Source organism: Triticum urartu, chromosome 7 (assembly GCF_003073215.2).
Source record: "Triticum urartu cultivar G1812 chromosome 7, Tu2.1, whole genome shotgun sequence".
NCBI lineage: Eukaryota > Viridiplantae > Streptophyta > Magnoliopsida > Poales > Poaceae > Triticum > Triticum urartu.
In genome coordinates this window covers 116,694,375-116,701,741 of record NC_053028.1, presented here as the reverse complement: position 1 = coordinate 116,701,741, position 7,367 = coordinate 116,694,375, and the positions used below count along the sequence as shown (strand labels likewise).

The 7,367-nt window shown below is 48.6% G+C and overlaps 1 long non-coding RNA gene across 1 annotated transcript; it reads left to right on the top strand.

The window, feature by feature from the left end:
- The first annotated feature begins 667 nt into the window (after positions 1-667).
- On the top strand, positions 668-6,216 carry LOC125525896. The gene is made up of 3 exons (XR_007291464.1): positions 668-2,835; positions 2,988-4,021; positions 4,174-6,216. It is a non-coding gene; the product is annotated as an uncharacterized LOC125525896 (long non-coding RNA).
- Positions 6,217-7,367: the final 1,151 nt, after the last annotated feature.

The following is a 7,367-nucleotide window of genomic DNA, read 5'->3' as shown; positions in this document are numbered from 1 at the left end:
TGATTTCACCCACAAGTGAAAAAACTTCTCTCGAAAAACTGTTCATCCAATTAAATTTTCCCGTAGGTTCCAATTTAATCGGAGGATAATACTTTTTCTTTCTTTGTGAAAGAGTACTATTAATTATTTACGCAGCGGAAAAACATGAATAAAAAATTCATGAACTTTTTATTCTTTACAGAAACTTTTCTTTTACTAAAGAAAAATTCATGAACTTTATTATTTTCTTTATAAAATTCATGAACATTTCTTTTCTGAAAATTTTCTATTTTCATTTTCAAAGACTTTTTTGTTTACTTTTCAAAACATTTTCTTTTACTTTTCTATTTTCTAAACAATTTTTTTGAATTACTTTGAATAGAAAATCTGTACTGTAATTAGCCCAAAACTGGACAAAAAACAAGAAAAGAAAAAAGAAAAAATGTCAGCTGCGCGCGCTGGGCAACCGCGGCTGCGCCTACTCTCCTTTCGGCCCAAAAGTGACACGCGGGCGCCAGCCACTCTGGCCTAGTTCGTAGTCCACTGGCGCAAATAAGATTTTGGCCCAAAAGCCCAGGGCAGAGCTAGGGGTTTCTTTCTGGCCATTGATCTTGATCGGATGATCCAGAGCGATTTTCACTTGAACAAACTGTGAGGAGAGGAAGCCCCGACCGCAACCCTAGCCCATTCTGTTTCCCTCGCCCCTCTCAATCTCTCTCTCGTGACGGCGGAACCACGGGGTTGCGCCCCGGCCGCCGGCGGCGACGGAGGAAGCCACCGCGCCGCGCGCGCCTCCTTTCCCTTCCCCCTTCTCTTTCGTAGAGAGGACTAGGCGCGAGCCCCTCCTCTGATCTGTTGCTCTGTCCCGCACGCCGGGGCATCGCGCTGCTCCGGTCGCCGGCAACGGCGACGAGCGCCACCGCGCCTCCCTTCCTTTCCTGTGGCAGAGAGAGAGGGTCGGGCTTGCGCCCTCCTCTACTACACTTGCGCCTCGACGACGCCTCCATCTCTATTGGAGTAGCGGCTGGGCACGGCTGCGCCGGCCGCTGGCGTGGATAGCAAACCACCGCGGCGCGCGATCCCGTTCCTATTTCCCTTTCTTTTCTGTTATTTCTCCCTCCACCACCATATAAGGCTTCGAGTAGTGGAGATTCAGGGAAGAACGGCGCCCCTCTGGCCCCCTTGCCGGCGTGTGCGTGCACCCGTAGATGGGCGCACCGCCGTCAAGCGGTTCAGCGGCGGCGCCATGTTTCGGCGACCGCGTGGTCTCTTTGCCCCCAAAAGGGGGTGCTGTTCTTCTTCTCGATGCCTCGGCTTGCCGATGCACATCGAGATCGAGAGGAACGGCGCGGCCAAGACGGCGGAACTCTTTGTCGGCGAGCCCAAGGCCCTGCTCCGGTGATCTTCTTTGCCCTGTCTAGGGTTCTTCGGGAGGGGGAAAGATTTTCTTTTGTGTTCTTTTCTACTGAAAATCCTAAACCAAACCTTGTCTGATACCATTGATAGAACTGTGGATCGTATAGGCTTAGGGATTAGCAGTAGTTCTACCTTCTCGAGCTCCTGGTGCCGGCCATGGTGCTGGTGATGGCAGAGAGTAGTGGGGTGGATGCGGCTGAGATGTATGGGCATTGGCGGCGGCAGAGCTTCCCATCGCTTAAGTGCCTCCCTCTGGATCGGATATGGTTAGGAGTAGGGAACAATGGCGGTGACGAACCTCGTACCCTGTGCCCCTGGTCCCCACCTCCTCTTTATAGCACTACGCAATAGGGGCCCACCAGCCTTGCTTGGGCTGGACGCCCCCGATCAGGGCGTGGGTCAAGGGCCCAATGAGCCGTTGGGCCCATTGGTGGAGAGATCAACCTAACAGATATTTCCCAATTCCCCTCAATCCTAGACCTTCAAAGTGCACACTACTCTCGATGGCGATTGGAATTCAGGTTTCACTTGTGTAACTATCCGGGGAAAAATTCCTCAAAAACAACTAGAAGGGGAAATCAGATTGACGCACTGATGAAATATAGTGTCTTGGTACCTATCTATCAACCAATCCACCCATCATGATCCTTCCCTCTGATAAGTTTTGTTTCTCTGAACGTTTGAAACATGGCTGTTCTCTTCTCGGGCTTTTTAGGAGCGTCTGCTGAGCAATGTTCTGCTTTCAATTCCTCATGTTCCAACAACCATGACAACAATTATGGTTCGCGACTCTGAAGAATTATTTGTGCATCAATGCTATTGAACATATAAATGATGAAAGGGGTGCTAGGCAGAAGCGCGCCATCCACGTGTCCTCGATGAATAGTGGAGAGAAAAAGCGGCCAGTGTGTGCGATCGGGCAGGGGAAGCGGCAGCGAGAAAAGAAAGAAAAGGGGAAGTGAGCAGGCAAAAGCAGCCAGACCTAGCGCCCCCGCAGCCGCCTCCTCTCCTGCCGCCGCCGCCTCAACCTCGTCTCCTTTCTTGCCCGCCTCCTCTCCTCTCCCCCGGTTCTCCTGGCGCTGCCACCCCTTCTTTCCTCTGTCCCCGCCCCTGCCGCGAGCCCATCCTCCTCTTCGTGCCGCCGGCTGTCGCGGAGGTGTAGAGCAAGGCACCGAGCCACGGGAGCTCGCCGTGCGCGTGGAGCTCGTCCACCATCGAGGGCCACCGCACCAGCGATAACACCGCTAGCTGCCACACGACATCACCCACGTCTCCTCATCCCGCTGGCCTCCGCGACGGTCGGTGATGTAGAGCAGGGCGCCGAGCCGCGGGAGCTCGCCATGCGTGTGGAACTCGTCCACCACCGAGGCCCCCCGCACCAACGACAACACTGTCAACCACGCCCCTCCTCCCCGGTTCATTCTCACCTCCATCAGGCAGGTGAGCTCCTGCTTCCTCTCTCGGTCTCCCCTCGATTTTGTGTTTTGTGGGGTACGGCTGCTACTGGTTATCCCATCCTCCTCATTCCTTCCGTACCACAAACTTTGGTGGGTGTGGTTTTGCTTACTAGTGCCAATATTGCAACCTTGCAGGTGTGGAAATTGTGGAAGTGTCTCAACTCCCGTAACATGGGAACCCGCGTGTTATATATTGATTAGACGAGGCCGGCTCTCACAGAGGCATACAAGATTACGGTTGTTCAACAACCAGAAAGATACATGGAGAGATAGAGGAGAATAAACAGATGAAAAGATAAACAAGCTAACAACCTGGATTCTCCTAACTACTCTAACATGATAATGCATGATATATGTTTAACAGCAGGGTGTGGTGCTGTTTACAAAGGTTGATTGCAGTATGCAGCTTTCCGAGTGTGAAGAGGTATGTGACCATTTGGCATTTGGGTGTTTTCCCTTTCCGATCTGGTGATGACCATAGATATTGTACTTGGTCTAAGGTTATTTCCTGTCCAGGATAATACGAGTAGAATTTAAAGCAAGGTAGGTGTGCAGGCTGCTGATTTGGGGCTTAGCTCAAGCAACTTTTGATTTCTTGACTGTTTGGTTGATGTAGCATTTGTTAATGATTGATTCTCTAGCAAGCTTTGCTCTGTAATTTTAGAATTGATGCTGCCATAAGTTTTTCCCATGCTTGCTTCAACTTTCTATGTCTGGATGACTATATGAACAAGACTCACTAGGTTCTGCATCATCAACTAACAACCAACTCCAACAATTACCCATGCTGGCTGTCCTATAACTAACCCATTTTACAATTGCTCGCCTTTTCTAGGTAAAGACAACATAATCAGCTTGGTTAATAAATAGCCGGCTGTCGCGGCGGTGTAGAGCAAGGCACTGAGCCACGAGAGCTCGCCGTGCGCGTGGAGCTCGTCCACCATCGAGGGCCACCGCACTAGCGACAACACCGCTGGCTGCCACACGACATCACCCACGTCTCCTCATCCCGCTGGCCTCCGCGACGGTCGGTGATGCAGAGCAGGGCGCCGAGTCGCGGGAGCTCGCCATGCGTGTGGAACTCGTCCACCACCGAGGCCCCGCGCACCAACGACAACACTGTCACCCACGCCCCTCCTCCCCGGTTCATTCTCACCTCCATCAGGCAGGTGAGCTCCTGCTTCCTCTCTCGGTCTCCCCTCGATTTTGTGTTTTGTGGGCTACGGCTGCTACTGGTTATCCCATCCTCCTCATTCCTTCCGTACCACAAACTTTGGTGGGTGTGGTTTTGCTTACTGGAGCCAATATTGCAACCTTGCAGGTGTGGAAATTGTGGAAGCGTCTCAACTCCCGTAACATGGGAGCCCGCGTGTTATATATTGATTAGGCGAGGCCGGCTCTCACAGAGGCATACAAAATTACGGTTGTTCAACAACCAGAGAGATACATGGAGAGATAGAGGAGAATAAACAGATGAAAAGATAAACAAGCTAACAACCTGGATTCTCCTAACTACTCTAGCATGATAATGCGTGATATATGTTTAACAGCAGGGTGTGGTGCTGTTTACAAAGGTTGATTGCAGTATGCAGCTTTCCGAGTGTGAAGAGGTATGTGACCATTTGGCATTTGGGTGTTTTCCCTTTTCGATCTGGTGATGACCATAGAGATTGTACTTGGTCTAAGGTTATTTTCTTGTCCAGGATAATACGAGTAGAATTTAAAGCAAGGTAGGTGTGCAGGCTGCTGATTTGGGGCTTGCTCGAGCAACTTTTGATTTCTTGATTGTTTGGTTGATGTGGCATTTGTTAATGATTGATTCTCTAGCAAGCTTTGCTCTGTAATTTTAGAATCGATGCTGCCATAAGTTTTTCCCATGCTTGCTTCAACTTTCTATGTCCGGATGACTATATGAACAAGACTCACTAGGTTCTGCATCATCAACTAACAACCAACTCCAACAATTACCCATGCTGGCTGTCCTATAAATAACCCATTTTACAATTGCTCACCTTTTCCAGGTAAAGACAACATAATCAGCTTGGTTAATAAATAGCACATTCCATATGAAAATTACTATTGCATATACTTTACACGATTTACCTTGGTGCTCTAGCTATTTTGCTTAGTTGGTAAATAAATATCACATTTGTATATTATCGAAAATAGATAGACTGTGTACCTGTGATACTATATATGCATAATAGCCAATCGTGTATAAACCAAGTGTGCTCATATATATTGGAGACATCCATGTCTTGGTGATTTCCTTTACCCTACTTACTATATCTACCATCATTGGTTGTTTAAATCCTCAACTGATACTGTCGTCTTATATTACTAGAAGTTGCAGAATATCCGAACTACAGTCAGGATAATAATGGATCTGCTGATGACAAGGCTAGGAATTCCAAAGGTTGAGATTGTCGCGGGGCTCAAAATCTACCACTGATTAAAGGATAATAATGCATTCTACTATTCCACCGACTTTGTTTGTGGAAAGTCTACCAGCCCAAAATTTAGTTTCACTTTTGTTGAAACATTGGATCCATGAATGTTTGTTTATATAAAGAGAATTGATGTGCAATTAACTTGAACTTTAAAGTTCTATAGTTATTTTGTAGGCACATAAGAGTACTGCATCGAGAAACCAGAGACGTATATAGCGCGCATATAGAGATTTGAGGAAGACACTGCAGGATTAGCTCAATCCGGACGAGGTCGTGCGGTCATCGGCACCTTCTCCACTGTGGGAGGCCATGGGCAAGAGGAAGGAACCGCCGACAGCTCTAGAAGGACATGCCACCCTGATCGTCAAGTGCATATGCCGTCTCTGCTTTTGTTTCCATCGGGAGTATTTGCCATTGTTGGGTATCCATAGAAATTCAGGGAATATCTATTGTTAACAGATTTTGTTGGGATCCACACTCCGAAGCTGATTTTAGGATCAAGTGAAGGTGGACCAGTAGTATTCAAACTTGCATATCTTGGCCAGCCTCCTTGTTTAGCACTATCCCCTCAGTTGCACAAGCAGTTGGCTTGGCCATGGCGCTGGTGCCGTTGACTCCCACTGGCCTCCTTCGTCTCCCAGCCACAGCTGGCTCTAACCCCTCTTCTGATGTGGTCCGGTGGGAGCAAGAAGAAGAGCAGGCATGCTCTCTCTACTTCCAGCGTCCATATGACCAGATCGACCGGCCTAAACTCTGGTTGAGCTCCCCCACGACCCGATTTCACACCTTGATGGTTGTGTCGTATGGTTGTCAGCATTTGATTGATGAATATTTAAGTTTTGCTAAATGATCTTGCCTTAACCATCTGCATCTTGATCTGATTTATTCTGTCATGTTTACTTATTTTTCCACTAGGCAGAGCAAATGTTGTTTTCTGCCTAATGTTTTAATCTTGCTATGCACCAGACAACATTTTTTAGGAAGCATCAGAAGGCCAGTAGCAGCTCGTCGACTCCTAGGTCCTCACCTCCCCCCTTAGTCTACATCAAGCCGCAGCAAGGGATACTCAGCTTTGTTGCTCACGCTCTCTCTTTCTCATATAGATTTCCATCTAATAACAACTCTCCATCTCTGTCTCCATCTCTCTGTTTGGTACTCCCTCCATTTTGAATTACTTGTCTTAGATTTGTCTAGATACGGAGGTATCTAGCACTAAAATGAGTCTAGATACATCCGTATCTAGACAAATCCAAGACAAGTAATTCGGAACGGAGGGAGTATATGCTAGAGCAACTTGGTATTATAAAGCTACTTTGCATCACAATTAATCTAAATATTTAAACATTATTAGTGTAAGTTTTGAGGTCGCATTGCATCCTTTTTCAAAATGATTACTCATGTTTTATGACCATAAGAAGCCCGAGTTAACTTTACTCAGGAACCGATGCATCTTTAGAAAAAGCAAAGCAGGGGTAAATTTCTTTTTTCCTTTGGCTGAGAAAAAGCAGTGGAAGTAGAGTAAGAACCGCAACGAGTCATCTAGTTCGGTACTACAAGTCAGCTTATACCAATGTTTCTTTGTGCTTCTAAGATAAGAGCATCTCCAGCCGTTCGCCCCCCTCCCCCCCCAACGCACCCCGCAAATGCGTTCTCGCGTTTGCGCCGGCGGTTTTTTCGCACTGGAGGCGATCGAGTTCCCAGCCGCGCCCCTAGGTTTCGGCCCCTAGACCCCAAAAAAATCAAACTTGTCTTTCCCGCTACCAAAAACACGCCACAAGTTCGGCGATCACCATGCCACAAGTCGGCAATCACCATCCCACAGTTCGGCGATCAAACATGCCCGAAAGATCAACGATCAAAAGGAGGGAAGCATAGGCACGGATCGCATCAAACAGCGGGCTCCTTTGGCGTGGGACTTGCCGGGGTCGACGTGGAGGCAGGCGTGCTCGGCGTCGGCATGGCTTCCGTGCTCGGGATGGCGGTCGGCGCCAGCACCACTTCATCGCTCGGGCTGGGCGTCGGTGTTGTTGTCGGCGTGAGCATTAGGGCGGTGGTCAGTGCTGGC